Source organism: Glycine max, chromosome 10 (genome assembly GCF_000004515.6).
Source record: "Glycine max cultivar Williams 82 chromosome 10, Glycine_max_v4.0, whole genome shotgun sequence".
Classification (NCBI taxonomy): domain Eukaryota; kingdom Viridiplantae; phylum Streptophyta; class Magnoliopsida; order Fabales; family Fabaceae; genus Glycine; species Glycine max.
The window spans coordinates 26,565,433-26,583,780 of record NC_038246.2 but is presented as its reverse complement, the minus strand read 5'-3'; the positions used below and the strand labels follow the sequence as shown (position 1 = coordinate 26,583,780).

The 18,348-nt window shown below is 38.7% G+C and overlaps 1 pseudogene; it reads right to left on the bottom strand.

The window, feature by feature from the left end:
* Positions 1 to 18,348, bottom strand: part of LOC106794816 (uncharacterized) — a 189,022-nt pseudogene that overhangs the window by 51,980 nt on the left and 118,694 nt on the right.

The following is an 18,348-nucleotide window of genomic DNA, read 5'->3' as shown; positions in this document are numbered from 1 at the left end:
CAATCAAGCTACCCCGTTGATCCAAGAACTTTTTGAACGGGTGCAGAGAGCGCGAGGGACTGGAACCAGAGAAACGACACACAAATCGAGGCAGGATTTTAGCATTTCAAAAGGTCAGATTTTTCTCTTCTTGTGACTGAGAATGAGTCACATCAAGAGAAAAAGTGGGTCCCTTTTTGCTCCACTCAAAAGAAGACATGTGGCACATCTTTTAAAAAAAAAAGAAGAGAAAAGCCTTTTAAACTAAAAGCCACGTTCTCTCTCCTCACTCAGCCCAAAATTTCAGAAGCTTTTCTCCCTCTCTTTCTCACGTTGCTATTCCTTTCTTCTTCCTCACCATTGAAGCTCCATCAAAGCTCCAACCTTTGCACACCATTTCTGCTCCAAATCGCGAAAGGAAGCCATTTTCGGAGTCGTGAAGCGCACCTCTCCATTCTGGGACTTCACATTTCAGGTTTGGGTAGACTTCTTCTCACATGAATTTTTGTGGGTATTGGGTTTTGGGAGTTATGATGGGTAGTTTTACTAGGTTTATGCCTCATGATAGTTATTTGTGAAGAAATTTGATGAAAGCATGTTAAACTTGTCATGTTTGGTATGAGTCAAGCTTACCCATTCTGTTTTAGGGTTTTTATGATGATGCTTGTATGCTGAAATGGCTGATGGAAAACTGATAGAGATGAAGGGTAGAGTTAACCTAGGGTTAAAAAGTGAGAATGTAGTGATATGAGTGGAAAAATGCGATGCTTTAAGGATTTGAAAAGCTAAATCTGGATTTAGTGGTAATTGGAGGTTAAAGTGAGTTAATCCTAGTTTGAAATGTCATTTAGGACTGTGGGAAAGCTTGGGCTGTGCAAAGGAGGAAAATGAATGACCAAAGTGAGGGCAAGAGTCATTTCTAGGGTAAATTGGGGGTTGAGGAGTCAAATTTTGATTCGGTAGAGTTTTCGTCGTAAAACCAGTTTGAGCGAGTTTAGATTAATGTTATAGACTTGTGTGAGATGAGAGTTTGCTCCAAAATTACCCCATTCTCATTATCACTTCTCAAACCTTGAAAATCCACTAAATTGAGGGGTTTTAGATACCTAGATTTTGAGTTGCTTTGGTCTGAAGCTTGTCTTTGGTTTAGGTATGATTTATACTTTATTTAGGACTTGTAGGATCCAATTTGAGCAAATTTGGATTATGGCAAGGGGGATTTCGACATCTGCCCAATTTGTGCAGCAAAAAGCTGTCAAATTTTGTGCAGCAGAAAATTGTGTTTGTGCAAAAAGTGTTGTGTGTTGCTGGTTGTCGAAAAGGGTAGTACATATTGTGTTCTGGACGTTTTCTAGCAGATCCCAACGGTCAAAATGTAGACTTATGTACTAGGGACCTCCAGTAAAATTTTCGAGTCGATCCAATGGTGAACGAATTGGAACAAAGAGAATGTTACTGGGGTATGTGAGTAAGGAAAGCTGTGGTATTGGTTTGTGTGTTGGGCAGAGTTTTCTGCCTCTGCCCTGTTTTCTTGTTTTTGATAGTGCATGATGTTTGGATGTTGAATTGCTTGGATGTTGTGGAAGCTTGGAGGGATTGATGGGGACTCGGTGTTGAGAGGAACGAGGATAAGGGCTACGTGGGAGTACGTGAGCTCAGTTGAAGGTAGGCAACTGGGGATGGTGGATTTATGTGTGATTTGTGGATGTGGAAAGTCGACTTGCACCATCGCCCGATCGCCACCTAGTATCACATATGATGGGTACCCCATAATCCTACAAGCTTGAAGTGAGGAAGTGTGGAAGGGTGAGACTTCCTACTTTTATTCATTGACCACAGAGTGGTACCTAGAGATATGTCGCAGGGGTCAGGAGACCTTGGGGACGTCGGGTGGGGTGCTATTGCCCAAAACCAAGCTTGACCAATCCCGACCCAACCCGGGCATAGTCAGTCAGTGAGAACCTGTGATGTACCTAAACAGGCGAGCTCCTGGCAGTCAACCGATAAAAGAACAAAGACCACAAAGCAAGGAGGCTTGTGTGGTGGCTGGCCAGCTATGGATCTTGAGTAATATGTGGAATATAGCCTTTGGTAATCGATTACCAAGGGTGGGTAATCGATTACAAGGCTTAAAAATGAAGACAGGAAGTTAAGATGGTCTCTGGTAATCGATTACCAAGGGTGTGTAATCGATTACCAGGCCTAAAAATGGGATCAGGAACGTGAGAGGGCTTCTGGTAATCGATTACCAATGGGTGTAATCGATTACTAGGCTTAGAAATAGAGACAGTATGTTGTGGAGGCCTCTGGTAATCGATTACCAATACTGTGTAATCGATTACACAGAGTAACAGGCCACTGGTAATCAATTACCAGTTATGTGTAATCGATTACACAATGCATATTGTAGGTTTTCATGTTCTGAAGTTGTGTAACTCGAGTTTGGCCTCTGGTAATTGATTACCAATGTTGTGTAATCGATTACCAGAGAAGAAAAGCCTTGAGGCACACCTTTTAATTGCATGTAGTGGTTATGGGACGCATTGTGTTGCTACTGTAGTTAGGTCTCTCGTGAAAGAGTCTACCCCCTTTTCTTTTATTTCTTGTTGATCGTGATGGCAGCGCAATTCATCCATGACCGAGTGGAGATGGAGTGCCTAGAGGGAGTTTGGGAGACGCTTGAAGGCAATGCGAGGTGCCGATTTCGTGGCACGATCCGACTCATGGCTACTTCGTTGGTACATCCAGAGGAACCATCACGCACGCTTCAGCACACTGTGGAGTGGATATTACCTACACCTACTCCATATCTACTAGTGGAGCCAGTCCAAGTGATAGAGGTGACGTCATCTGAGGAAGACCCTGAGGAGGACCCAGAGGAGCTACCTTCTGAGCCTGCTGTGGATGCTCTTGACTTTCTAGAGGGTGATGAGGACCCACTCCCTGAGGTGGATTCTCCCGAGGACGTCATGTCGGCATCTGAGGCAGACTCTACGGAGGAGAGCGGTCCTGGAGGGATAGCGACTAGCGGAGGTTCTTCATCATAGCAGACGGCTCCTTAGACTAGGATTATATACTTTTTGGGGGTGGGTGTATCTAGTACAGACAATTAGGTTTACTCTTTTGTTTTTTGTATGGGTAGACCTATTGTATAGGAATTTGATGAATGTATACATGTGGCTGAAGCCACCACATTGGATACCTTTGCTCTGGATAACACTATGTATTTTGCAAAACTCCCATATTTTGGACAGCTTTCGATGATGAATGTACTTATGATTAATCTTGTCATTTGAAAAGAATGTGTTAACAAACTTTATTTGCAAGAGAGTTTACCGACTGTATTTTATTTTATTATTTTACTCGTGACGACCTAAAACGATGGCTGGTATACTTTTATTTTTGAAAGAGCAGAATAGTTTAGAGGTTATGCGTGATCAGAAAGAAATGACTCCGAATAGAGTTGCGAACTGGCCATTCAGGACTCTATAGTGATGATTTTCCTTCTGAATTTAATTATTGTGAAAAAGAGAAAGAAACGAAAAAGAAAAAAAAATTCCCATGGTTTTTGTTATTTAAATCATTACTATTAAACCAGTCATTATTTAGGGACGCCACACATTCTTTCCCTATTTTGTGATTTTGATTTTGATTTGATTTTTTTCGGAAAACACAGATTGACTGTCCTTTTGAAAGAGGTGATAATTCATGCAACCTCATCCTATCTTTTGCAAATCTCTCCGGGAACTCCCTCAAAGTGTATGTTCTATTTGATTTAAACACTTGACCATTTTGGAGTGACGGTGATGGAGCCATTTAATCAATCCATTGAAATCCCAGGGTTTTTCAATCCCTTTTTTTTGTTTAAAAATATCGACGGGTGAGAACTATTGATCGGCCCCTAGGTTCGCTTGAGGCTCATGCACGGTGCCCTTCATTGCCCCAGTGTAAGGCTTTGAGGTACCAATTGTTATCTTTCGTCATGACCTTGTAGCTGGGAACCTATTGGGTGAGAACTTCTAATCTACCCCTAGGTTCGCTTGAGGTTTTTGCATAGTGCCTTTCATTGCCCCAGTGTAGGGCTTTGAGGTACCAATCGTTGTCTTTCATCGTGACCTTGTAATAGGGAACCTATTGGGTGAGAACTTATAATCTGCCCTAGGTTCGATTGAGGTTTTTGCATGGTGCCTTTCATTGCCCCAGTGTAGGGCTCTGAGGTATCCATCGTTGTCTTGTTTTCACAACCTTGTAGCAAGGAAGAATGAAAAAAGCGGTTGATTCTCGCAAAAAGAATTTTTCAAGGACGAGAAATAGTTGAAGGATTTTTTTAGTTGACAGGTTAAGTCAAATGACTCCTATTCTTGATAACTCACTTCTCTCTAAAAAAGACAAAATTTTCGGAATGATAAAATGAGGTCACATGAACGTCTATATTTTACTTGAAAACACAGTCAATCAAATGCTTTTTTTATTAAACTTTTTTTTGCTTTACTCGTTGTTTTACGGCACCCCCACCAAATGTGTAGCACGAGTAATTTCTTATTGAATGGTCTTGGAAGTCCAAACTCAAGAGCACAGGTCGCTTGAGCAAACAAACCAATGGCTTGCACCTATATTTCAGTGGAAGCAAAGATGTAATTATGAGAGGATGAGGGACAAAGATGTCAAATTTATCCATTTTATTTAGCATTGTAAAAGTGTTTTACAATAATGGCATAAACTTGAAAATCATGATGAGTCATTAGAGACATCTAACAACAGCTTTCAAAATTGCCCCATGTGTGGTGTTGCTTGTCAATGTTAGGATTAACAAGCGATTCTCCTCAAATTTCAGCCAGCCTGCATTAATTAGACTTTGCACCTTACGCTTCAAGGTCATACAGTGTTCAATGGAATGTCCTGGAACTCCTCCATGATATGCACATGTTGCGTTTGAGTCGTATCCTTAGAAAAATGGAGGTTGAGGAACCTTAGCTAGGGTTATAGCAACCATTGAATTATTGAGTAGATATGGGAGCAAGTTCGCATATGACACCGGAATTTGGGGTGAATCCTACAGGCTTTTTGCTGCAAAATTCCTTTTTGGTTGGTGTTTTGGTTTGTGCTAAAGGTGGTGTTCGTCATTGGAAGTGCGGTAGACATACTTTGTGGTTGATTTAGGGATAGCCTTTGTGGATGATTGGGTGAGAGGGACTGTTATTGGATGAGTAATGACATTGTTGGGCTGATGGGAAATTTGACCGTGTAGGAATGGCAGTCATAGCAAGGGTTTCTCCCTCATTCTCATCCTCCTCATTTGCCCTAGCTTTCTCACTCATCAAAGTAGGATGATCAAATTTGCCTCTTTTCAAACCCGCTTCGATCCTTTTGCCGGCGAAGACCAAATCTGCAAAGCTTGAAGGTGTGTACCCCACCATTTTTCATAGTAAAACACTGGTAATGTGTCTACTATTATTGTGATCATCTCTTTCTTCGTCATTGGAGGTGCCACTTGAGCTGCCGGATCCCTCCACCTTTGGGCGTATTCTTTGAATGATCTGTGCCCCCTCTTGCATATGCTCTGTAGTTGCATCCTATCCGGAGCCATATTAGAATTATACTGATACTGCCTAAGGAAGGCAACCATTAGGTCCTTCCACGAATGGACTCAGGAAGGTTCCAAGTTAGTATACCAGGTGACAGCTGCCCCAGTAAGACTTTCTTGGAAGAAATGTATCAGCAGTTTCCCATCTTTTGTGTATGCCCCCATCTTCTGACAATACATCTTTAGATGGTTCTCAGGGCAAGTAGTCCCCTTGTACTTGTCAAAGTCTGGCACCTTGAACTTGGGAATGACCATGTTTGGGTACTAGGAACAACTCTTCTACGTTAGTAAAGGCATAATCTCTGCCTCCTTCAACGATCCTGAGCCTTTCCTCTAGATGATCCAACTTCTCCCATTTCTGCCATAGCATAAGGGTTTTTTACCCGCTGTGGAATGCAAAGGGTGTGGTTGTGGGTGATACTGAGGGCCCTCCAAAGTGTTTTGCAGGGGTATACCACCAACTGCTTGCCCTTCAGTGGCATATCCGAGGCAAGGCTCGAGGTCGGCTAGATTATGGTGGGGAATTTCATGTGTCTCCCCCACGGTTTGAGAGACATGTGCATGATCAGTTTGGGGTTGTTGGCTCTCAATGAGTATGGGAGTGGAGTTATTGACATTCTCATTGGGAGTGTACGCCAAATTGGGTGGTGTATAGTTGGGAGGCAAGCCATATGGCGGGAAGGCGTGCTTGTTTTGAATTTGCGCATAATGAGGGCCGCCCGTACTTCCCAAATCTTTGCCTACCATATCTGAGGTTGGATGATTCATTTGGTTGAGGCCAGATGGGGGCATCGGGTTCACCTTAGCAACAGCGCTGGTAGCGACAATTGCAACCGCATTGGCTTCCATTATCTTCTTCATGCTCATCATGGCCTCCATCATTGTGGCCATTTGCTCTTTCATGGCCTCCATGTCGGCCTTCATCTACTCTTGCACCTCCTCTACTTCATCCATTACTCTAGCTCTAGCACGGGTTCGGTAAGGGCGCCGTAAAGCGTGTTCTTTCCTTTTGATAACAATGATTAAGTTCATTTTTTTTCAAGGAAAGAATGCAATGAGCAATGCAACCAATGAAAAGCATGGATGTATGCGAATGATGCACAGTTGAAGTATTACGAATTTTTGCGCAAGACATGAGGTTGAATCAATTTAGATTTTCAACATGGTCCATGACATCGTTGTCAATGTGAAACTAGAAGTAACAAGGACATCAACAGTCCTAAATGTGTTTGGCAGTAGACGAAGCAGTGATGTAACCCGATCCCTCTTTTGCCCCAATTTTTGCAAGATGGTTACTTCCATACTTCAACTTGACTTGATTAACCTTTTTCGTAAAAGCCTGATCTTGGTTCAACCCCATAAGCCAAGGAATGGCAATTTCAATTGCCAATAATTTGACAACATTTCACAGAGATGAATGACTCGAGCATACTTAAGCTTTGCATGGCAAATGTAATTATGAAATTGAGATGCCCGAAGAAACATCTTTTCTTAGTTAACCACGCATTAGGTATCATGCTCAATCATTTTTTTTTGTTGTTTTTTTTTAGAAATGGGTTTATGATCCCAACATGGTTGGCTCATGGTACCAAACACATGCAACTAAGAATGCAGTGTGAATTTTCATGCTTCCTTTTTTGTTTTTGTTTTGTAGAGGAAAACGCAAGGTCATGCATGAGTAAACATGAAAATAAAAGGTATGCAAAAAGCATGTTAGATGCAGATACATGGTGATGAAATGACTTATGCAAAATGCAATGCATGAAATGATAAGTGACAAATGCAGGAATGATACGTCCATTACGATGCCATGAAGAGATGCTTATGCGATGCATGATATGAATGCATTTACGGTCACAAGAGCCTGGAAAATCCTCTCTTCTTACTTGCGCATTCGGGGGGTGCAGTGCCCCATGTATGCAGTTAAAAAGGTGATATGGACCTTCCAGCTTCCCGTGACAAAAGACAAGACCAACATACAACGCATGCGTGACGACATGATGCAGATGCGGAAAAGCGTAACACTGGGATGTACACAGCATGACAATATCCTCAGATAATCATACAGCAAAGGCGTATAGGACATTTAGGTTATATGCATGGCAGTGTTTAAAACGCACGCAGCGTGTTCACTTCGTGCCCTTATTTTAGGGACCTAAACGGGAGGAACTAAAAGCCTTTTAGTGATAATTCCCAAGGTGGTCATATCTCTCTTGATGGTTTCTAGAGGTATCATCCTCTTCAAAAAAACATATTGCGGCAGTAGGGACTACCAGCAACAACATGCTATCAAAGAGAAAAACTCTAGATGAGGGTTCACTGTTATCAAGCAAGTCGGAGACTCAGCATGACAACAGATTCACCTCCACTCCTTATGTTCCCATGGACTCGGGTATAGGGCCCCATTTCAACTCACCGTGTGTACAAATAGTGTTGGTGTTTGTGTGCATCAAATGAATAAATATCTATCTCCTGCATACATTTCAAAAACACACTAAAATCATCAAAGAGTTATATATAAGAACGTAAGAGAAATAAAAGGGAACCGACAAAAGAGGAAGTCATGATATTGCACGAGATTAGAAGGCCTAACTCTCTAAAAACAGTCCCCAGTGGAGCCGCCAACTGTCGCAACCTACCCTTCGGCGAGAGGGCGATGCGGGGCTCACGGGTGCGTCTTCCACGAGAGGAAAATGCGCGGAGTCGCCACCAACATTTATTTGAGGAAAACTTCGGAAAAACTGGAAAGGTGTGGTCTACAAACTTTAATCATGAAAGGTTTGGGAGTTTTTTTTAAGCACGGGGAAGGTATTAGCACCCCACGCGTCCGTCACAAGGGAAGACGACCTTTAATCAAGTGTGCAAAATCATGTCTTTGATTTGTTTTATTTTCCCTTTTTTACGTTTTTATGTCTTTTTATGTATTTTGTATTTTTTTATCTTTTTGTGGTCGACAAGGGTGTTTCCCTCGCTCTTACGTATCCTCAATTCCGATGAGGAAATCAGACCTACGTAGTTCTTTTAGAACTAAACGTTGGTTAAGTTGTTTTGATCTTTTTCTGCAAGATCGACTTTAACCGCACAAAAGTCGTTTAAGGCGTTGGACCATTTAAACGATCTTTTGATTCTTTTGAAAGGAGAGAAATGTTAAGGTGTTGGACCATTAACAATCTCTTTGATTTTGAAAGGAGAGAAACGTTAAGGCGTTGGACCATTAACGATCTCTTGGGGTGGTCGACAAAAGCGGGGCTTTTGCTCCTACGTATCCTCAATTGCAATGAGGAAATCAGACCTACGTAGTTCTTGCAAAAGCGATAAAGTTATGTGTTGATTTTATGCTTTTGAACGGTCCAGGTTAACTGATAAAAGCAAAGAGAACCGTTTAAGGCGTTGGACCTTAAAACGGTTTTGAGAGACTTTTGCAGACGAAGCTCGATTTGATAGTTGATTTTAGCCTTAGTTTCGCTTTGGTTATTAGTCAATTCATTCAAGGAAACTTCCAAAGAAAAATGTTCGATTGATTTTTTTGATTATTTTATTCAAAGATAGTTTGATTATTTTATTATTATTTTTCAAGATATTTTGATTATTTTATTATTATTTTTCTTTTTTTGGTTTAACCGTGGTTACATCGTGAACGATCGGTTAGATTTTGTTTTAACAGTGATTAAATGAGATTACAACTCAAATGATCGGTTGAAATTCATTTTACGATTTATTAGGTGAGAAAACGACTTAAATAAATGGTAAAAAGCTCGTTAAAGCGGAAGAAAAGAAAACTGAAAGTAAGCGAAATTAAAGTGAAAATACAGAAAACAAGTAGGGAGCACTAAGGGTGCATAGAATGAATTGAAAGATTCAATTTCGGGAACTTACTGGTTGAAGATTGAAGAATGATGAAGAACGAACGAAGCACGGTGAAGAACGATGAAGAATTTCCACAGAATCGTTTACGGAAGCGTTGCGGAAGCACCTCGACTTGGATTTTCTTCACGAAACACATTTTTTCACCCCAAAACAGGCAAAATGCATAGCCAAAGGGTCCGAAATATTTTTGAAACAGCCCCCTCCCCTATTTATAGGGAAAAGAGAGGTGCTTGCCGCCCAGAGGCTTCTTGAGGAAGATTTCTAAGCGCACCCCAATTACTAAGTTCACCCCCCTTTTCGTACATTACGGAAAAGTTACGGAAGTGTTTCGAATTTGATTTTCATCTTTTTTTCTCTTCCCTTCCACCAATGTAAAGTGAAATATGTTTACCCAAGGTTTTCAGAAATTTTACGGAAGCATTACGGAAGCCACGAAAGCCCCAGAAACCATTTTTCAACAACGTGGAGGAGCTTGCCGCCCAGTTGCTTCCTCCTTAAGCAACCCAATTTCCAAAATATTTTGGAAGGGCCTAGATTTGAATTGCTATTTACACTCCTATATTGATAAGGTCACCCCCCCCCCCCCCAATTTTTGTGTTTTTGGCCGTTTTCTTTCCAAAATCTCAAGAAACTTTACGGATTCCACCGTGATGAGTGTTAAGCCTTCCGAAGCGATCAACAATGGTCCTCGAATGAAATTAGAGTATAACAGTTTATTTACACACACCCCACTTTGCTAAATACACTCTTGTTTTCATGTTTTTGATCGGTTTATTCTCGAAACATCTTGGAACTTTACAGATTCCACAACGATGGGTGTTAAACATTTTGAGGTGGTCAAGCGAAAGTCGCATGCCAACAAACAATGGTCCCCGGACGAAATTAGGGTATGACACACTTCTAACATGAGTAACTTAGGTTTTATTCCAAAGCTATCTTCAAATCACTTTGAAAAATGTGTTTTTTGCAGTCAATCTAAAATAACTAAGAAATCACATAAATCAATAGTTAAAGAATCTGAGCCATTGGACTTAATACATTCTGATATATGTGAATTTGATGGAACGTTGACCAGAAATGGAAAACGATATTTTATCACTTTTATTGATGACTGCTCTGATTATACATATATATATCTTATGATAAATAAAAGTGAAGTGCTTGACATGTTTAAGTTATATGTAACAGAAATTGAAAATCAATTCAATAAGAAAATTAAGAAACTTTGAAGTGATAGAGGCACAAAGTTTGATTCTAGTTTGTTTAATGAGTTTTATAATTTGCATGGAATCATACATGAGACAACTGCTCCATATTCACCTGAAATGAACGGTAAAGCTGAAAGAAAAAATAGAACTTTTACAGAATTAGTTATAGCTACTATGTTGAGTTCTAGTGCAACATCTTTTTGGTGGGGCGAAATTTTATTAAATGTTTGTTATGTGCTAAATAGAATCCCCAAATCGAAAAGCAAGACATCTCCCTATGAGATATTAAAGAAAAGACAACCAAATTTATCTTATTTGAGAACTTGGGGATGTCTGGCCTATGTAAGGATCCCAGACCCCAAGAGGGTTAAACTCGCAAGTAGAGCCTATGAATGTGTGTTCATTGGTTATGCTATTAATAGCAAAGCGTATAGGTTTTATGACCTAAACGCAAAAGTGATCATAGAGTCAAATGATGCTGATTTTTATGAAAATAAATTTCCTTTTAAATAAAGGAATAGTGGGGGTACTGGGGGTACTTCATCCAGTCACCTTCCTGCTATTAGTAGTGAAAATCTTGCACAACCAGAACCATAAATAGAGCCTCGAAGAGGTAAGAGAGCAAGAATTGCTAAAGACTATGGGTCCGATTATATGGCCTATACATTAGAGGAGGATCCATCAAACCTCCAAGAAGCTTTGTCTTCTTTGGATGCTGACTTGTGGCAAGAAGCCATTAATGATGAGATGGATTTTTTAGAATCTAACAAAACCTGGCATTTAGTATACTTGCCTCCAAGTTGCAAACCAATTGGTTGTAAATGGATCTTGAAAAAGAAACTAAAACCTGATGGTACTGTTGATAAATACAAGGCTCGCCTTGTAGCCAAGGGTTTTAGGCAAAGAGAGAATGTGGATTTCTTTGACACCTTTTCACCAGTCACTAGAATAACATCTATTTGGTTGCTAATATCTCTTGCTGCTATTTACAGTCTAGTGGTACACCAAATGGATTTTAAAACTGCTTTTTTAAATGGTGAATTGGAAGAGGAAATCTATATGGAGCAACCTGAAGGGTTTCTGATTCATGGACAAGAAGATAAAGTCTGCAAGTTAGATAAATCTTTGTATGGTCTAAAACAAGCACCTAAGCAGTGGCATGAAAAGTTTGATAACTTAATAGTCTCGAATGGGTTTAAGGTGAATGAAAGTGACAAATGCATTTACTACAAATTTGTAAATAATATTTGCACTATCATATGTGTATATGTCGATGACCTTCTCATATTTGGTTCAAATATTCATGTAGTGAACGATGTGAAATCATTGTTGTGTAACCACTTTGATATGAAAGACCTCGGAGAAGCAAGTGTAATCCTTGGTATTAAGATTACCAAGTCAAAAGAGGGAATTTCTCTAGATCTATCTCACTACATTGATAAGATCTTAAAGAAATATGGCTAGTTTGATTGTAAACCTGCTAGTACACGATCCAAGTGTAAAACTGTTTAAGAACACTGGTGAAGGTATACGACAAACTGAGTACGCAAGTATCATTGGCAGCCTTAGGTATGCCACTGATTGTACTAGACCCGACATAGCCTAAGTTGTGGGATTATTATGCAGGTTTATCAATAGACCTAGTATGGAGCATTGGCACACTATTGAAAGGGTAATGAGGTACCTTAAAAGAACCATAAACCTTGGATTACATTATAAAAGGTTTCCCGTTGTACTTGAAGAATACAACAATGCAGATTGGAACACTCTTTCAGATGATTCCAAAGTAACCAGCGACTATATATTTAGCATAGCTGGTGGGGCTGTTTCTTGGAAGTCAAAGAAACAGACTATCTTAGCTCAATCCACTATGGAATCTGAGATGATAGCACTAGAAACTACTAGTAAGGAAGCAAGTTGGCTGAGAAGCCTACTTGCAGAGATTCCTTTATGGGAAAGACCGATACCAGCTGTGTTGATCCATTGCGATAGTACCACGGCAATTGCAAAAATTGAGAACTGTTATTACAATGGTAAGAAACGACAGATATGTCGTAAGGACAACACTGTTAGAGAATTACTCTCAACGGGAGCTGTTAGAGTGGATCACGTACGCACTAATGATAATTTAGCAAATCCTTTGACGAAAGGATTAGCTAGAGAGAAAGTCTATAAAACTTCTAAAAGAATAGGACTATTGCCCTTACTGCGATGATCATTCATGATGGTAACCCGACCTAAATGACTGGAGATCCCAAGAACTAGGTTCAATGGGTAATAACAAGTTATGAAGTGATATGAGATGAACATGCTATTATAAGTGAATGCAGCATGATTCCTGAAGTAACAAGAGGATGAGTTATGAAAAAATTCTTAATTCTTAATGAGATCTATACTCTATGTTGAGTGGAGTACCTAGGCTACAGGGGTACTCTTGATAACTCACCTATGTGAATGTGGAAGTGGGGGCCGCTTCATATAAAATTTTGGGCAAAAATTTCTAGAGCGTTCATTATACCGGGATAGACATGTATGGCCTTTAACGCACAGATTTTATAGAATACACCTATGAAAAGGTTGTGTGTGGTTTGATGTCGGAAATAGAGTTCAAGACTTCGAGTCACTCTAGTAAAATCTGAATCTTACTCACTATGCAAAGGTTCAAGTTGTATGACACCTTTGTTTATGCACAATTTTATGAAATCCTTGAAAATCTTCTTTTCAAATTTCTAGAGGGGGATTATTAGAACAAAGGAGAATGGTTGAAAGTTTGAAAAAAAACACTTCAAGTCCCACATTGTTCAGGGTAAACACTTGAATAGTGTTTCACTCCCTATATATAGAGATCCCCTTTCTTCAGTTTTTTTGCCCCAGTTGAGAAGCATTTCCTCAACTTTTCTTTCTTCCTCCTATATCTCAGCCGATGCATTTCCAGCAAACTTCTCCCTCTTTCTTTCGGTTGGCTATTAGAGTGACTTGATATTTTTGGTTGGCTTTAGAGTGACTTTTCAAGTCATATAAGAGGGTGTAATTCTAGAAAGGTTCCCTAAGTGAAGTGGGAATCTTATACAGTGATCTAGGCTGTTTAATCTTGGAGACTTCGTGGTTGATAGTCTGCTTGCACAATTTTTGGGCAGTGCCACGAAACGTCTTAAAGAAAGAGACATTATCCGCGTCTCAACCAATAATTTGTTCGGTTTGCCATAAATTATTTTTCCAACAAAAAGTAAAGAAGAAAAAAAAGTGTATTGATTACTTGTTTTCAATAGTGCGGATAATATCTATGAAACTGTGAGAACATGCTTCTTTTCGTCTCCTTTTTCAGCTGATGACAAGAAATTGGTTCACAAAGTTGACCTCAAACTAAACAGGTGCACTCTTTGCCATAACATAGATGTTACACAGAGGTAGCATTGTTGACTATTGTGGTAACTTGGTTTTATTATATGAAGTCTGCATTTCAAAATATGTATTTTGTGGGGGTTTTGTTTTGTAGGTACAATGTGATCATGGATTTCCCACTAACCATTGATCTAAACAGACTCTTAGAGGAGGCCCGTGAGTGCATATCCTTTGTAGTTTGTATGAGATAACAAATGCCTTCAATTTAAACTATGATAAGGTTAGAAAAGTTTTGTAACTCAACATCTCTTGTGAGAATGGAATAGTGTAATTCAATTATGGCAAGTCATTTATTTTAAAAAAATGTGGTTTTAAAAATTTGACTTTTAAGAAGTATTTGTTTTAAAAAAAAATTTTAATTATAATTAATTATAAATATTGAACGGTTGGAAAAAAAAAACTCAACTTCTTTTGTAGGCCAAGCAAGATAGTCCATTTAATAAAGAGCTTGTCATTGTTAGCCCTTTGCAATGACTTGCATGAAAAGAAGTCAATCCACGTACTACCTATCCTACGAGATAGACTGTCTCATCTTCAAAAGGTGTTTTTCATGCGTTTGGCTCAATGTTGGTAGGCTATAACCATATCCTATGAAGAGCTTCTATCCAATTATGTATAGTCTTTTATCATACATTAATAAAGTGATTTTTGTATGTCGTTTCACTCACATAGCTAGCTGCTATGGTATAATTTTGTTGATTATAATTATTGGTGTTGGTTTACCCTAATTTAATCCTTTGGTAGCAGCTGGAAGCTGATCGAGGTTGTACCCGAATCAAATAAACATTAGAATGCAGTAACTAGGAAGTGATCCTAGGTCGTTTCCCAACGAGCAATGACTAACCAAATGTTCATAATATGCTTCGTAATAACAGTAACAATTGGGGGGGTTGTTTGTTTTGTGAATTAAATAACAAGCGGACTGGAATATGAAATTAATAGTATTAAAAACATGTTGTTTCCTGTGATTCAAAAGTCATTCTCTTGTCCTAGGTTATGAAGAATTCGTCCATAACAGTTAACCACTTAATCCAACTCTATTTTAATTTACTAAGCGAAAATCAATTTAGGGTTGTCAATATGTGATTAAGCAACACATACACCAATTTAGCCTTCGTTCATTAAGCACGAACGTAAGTTAAGCACAGAGGCAATTAATCGAACACGAAGCGTGCATAGATTAACAGTAACGAATATGGGTTAATTGGTGAAGGGAAAACTGCCAGGAAGCTACATTATAAACAAAACCTCGAAGAGAGTTTAGCTTCGTCCTCAGAAGGAAACAACATCAGAAATTTAGCCTTCCAAAATTTCAACAAAAATAGAAAACGTAAATGAAACTAAAAGCATAAAACGTAAATGAAAGCAGAAGAAGGAATAGAAAAAAAAATGAAATTGCAATTGAAAGCAGAAAAATGCAAAATGACTTAATGTGAACAGTAATCCAAAGCTAAAAATGTAAAACCCTAAAATCCTATGCTCTGAATAATGGAATCCCCCTTACACGAATCCCAAGGCTACTATTTATAAGGGTCACTCAAAGTCACTAGGCCCTATTACATTATTGTGGCCCAAAACGAATTAAACACTGAACAACATAAAATAAAATTGCAATCTCCTAATTAGAAATTAACTAAGGTAAATGTTGCTTTATTTGCCCTCTTTAAGTCCACAACCAAAATCCAGATTAAGCTCAATGCATCATTAATTCCTGAAATTAGATTAAAAATATCAAATTAGATGAATTAGCCCAAATAATAAAACTGCCTAATTAATTTGACAATTAAGATTAGTCAGTAATTAAAATGGTGCAAAAAGGTTTAAGAAATAGGAGAAAATAATGGCACATCAAAATCCCCCATACTTAGCCTTTTGCACTCTTGGGCAAAATGAAACAAAGAACAAAATCCAAGGATATCAAAGAGAGACAAACAAAAACATTCACATATTTCTCAATGAACATAAAGGAATGAAAGGAATGGGTAACATCTAACATGAAGAGATCCAAAGAGTCAAGACGTTCGTGAAAATCATCCAAGCAATCCAATCATGGCAAAATAGTTAATCAGCTCAAGAATGAAAAGTGATAAAGTCTCACAAGATATACACTTTATCTCTCAAGTGTCTAGGCTACTATTTACCCTCAAAGCACCCATGAAAACCAACACCACGTAAACTTGGCAAGATTCTAAAATTGACAATCAACCCATAAACACAAGCACATGAGGATCAAAAGGTCTTTTAAGGTTGTAGTGGGGCTTAGAACAAGGTAGGGAAAAATATGGAATAAGTAGCTAAATCCCAAAGGAATAGAGGAGCAATGGGGAATAAGTGCATATTAAGAAAAAAAAAAAGAAAACCTAAAGATAAAATTTAAACACAAAGAGTAGAACCAAGAGTCTCATCATTCTTTTTCCATTTAAGATCTTATTCACTCAACTTTCTTGCTTTTCTTTTTCTTTTTTCGAATTGATTCAACTTTTTTTTTTGAAGTGTAGCATTTGAGAAATAGCATATCTTTCAGCATGTCCAACATTTAACCAATATACAATGTACATCAAGTATGGCCCAAAATACATCATGAAGCATAGCCAACAAAACATGTTATCCAACAAAAAACCCCCCACACTTATTCCTAAAACAATTCCAAAAGCTCCAAAATTCCTTAAGGTTAAGGTGAGATCATGGTTTTTCACTTAAGGCTTGTAATGAGCTTCAAAACAAAGAAATGGAAACATAGGCTCAAACAGCTATCAAAGGAATTAATTCAAGGTAAGTCCATTTGGCTAGAGGCTTATAAGAACAAAATTGCCTAAATCATTTCCAAATATGCATGTGAATTAGGAAGCATCAATAAGAATCAAGCCAAGGCTATTGTGCAAGCAATCAATGGGGCAAAACACACCAAATGATTATGATGATGGATGGCTCAAATTCTCACAAAGGTAAACTTATCACTTTCAAATTGAGCTTTCAAAACTATCATGACATGTAGAGGAAAAACAAGGATTTCAAATCACAAAATGTCAAGAGACTTTTATTTTCAAAACAATTACCCATTACTTGAACATATCCTATAATTCAAAGAAAAATATGTAAAGTTGTACATGCAAACAGAATTGACCTAAAATATTAAACTAGAAACCCAACAAAACTAACAAAATTAACAAATTTAACACAACTAACAAAATTAACAAAACCAACAAAACTAGCAAAACCAAAGAACACTCCCCCCATACTTAAACAACACATTGTCCTCAATGTAGCACAAGTAAAAGATTAAAGCAATTAAACCATCAAATAGAATCGGACAAATATAATAAAAGTAAAGAAGGAGATAGGAAAAGAAAAAAACTCCCTAAGTCATGGTGGAGGAAGAGTAGGGTGGAGTAAGGAAGTCTCTTCCACCACTATGTCCACTAAAGAAGGGTTTGTGAGAAATGGCTTAAGTCGGTGTCCATTGACCTTGAAGCTCTTGTTTGTGGAGTCGCTTTTGATCTCAACTGTACCATAAGGAAAAACATTAGTAACAACAAAAGGACCAATCCACTTAGACCTCAACTTATCACTCATAAGTCCAAGCCTAGAATTATACAATAACACTTTTTGCCCAACCATGAAGTCCTTAATAATTATCATGCTATCATGGAACTTCTTGGTCTTTTCTTTGTAGAACTTGGCATTCTCATATGCTTCTAGGCGGATTTCATCTAACTCACTCAATTGCAACTTTCTTTCCTCACCAGCTTGATCCATAGAGAAGTTGTAGGTCTTGACTGCCCAGTATGCTTTGTGCTCAATCTCCACTGGAAGATGACATGTCTTTCCAAAGACAACCCGATAAGGAGACATTCCTATGGGTGCTTTGTAGGCAGTCCTATGTGCCCAAAGAGCATCATCAAGCCTGGTACTCCAATCTTTCCTACTTGGCTGCACAATCTTCTCTAAAATTCTCTTGATCTCCCTGTTAGAAATTTCTGCCTATCCATTGGTTTGGGGGTGGTATGGTGTGGATACCCTGTGTACAACCCCGTACTTTTTAAGCAAGGCATGCATTGATTTGTTGCAAAAATGGGTTCCTTGATCACTAACGATTGCTTTGGGTACTCCAAACCTGCAAAACAGATTAAATCTGACAAAATCTACAACAACCTTAGCATCATTAGTTCTAGTGGGCTTGGCTTCCACCCATTTTGAAACATAATCAACTGTAAGGAGAATGTAAACATAACCAAAGAGACAGGAAAAGGGCTCATGAAATCTATCCCCCAAACATCAAACCACCTCAAAAGAATAGCATGGGTTGCT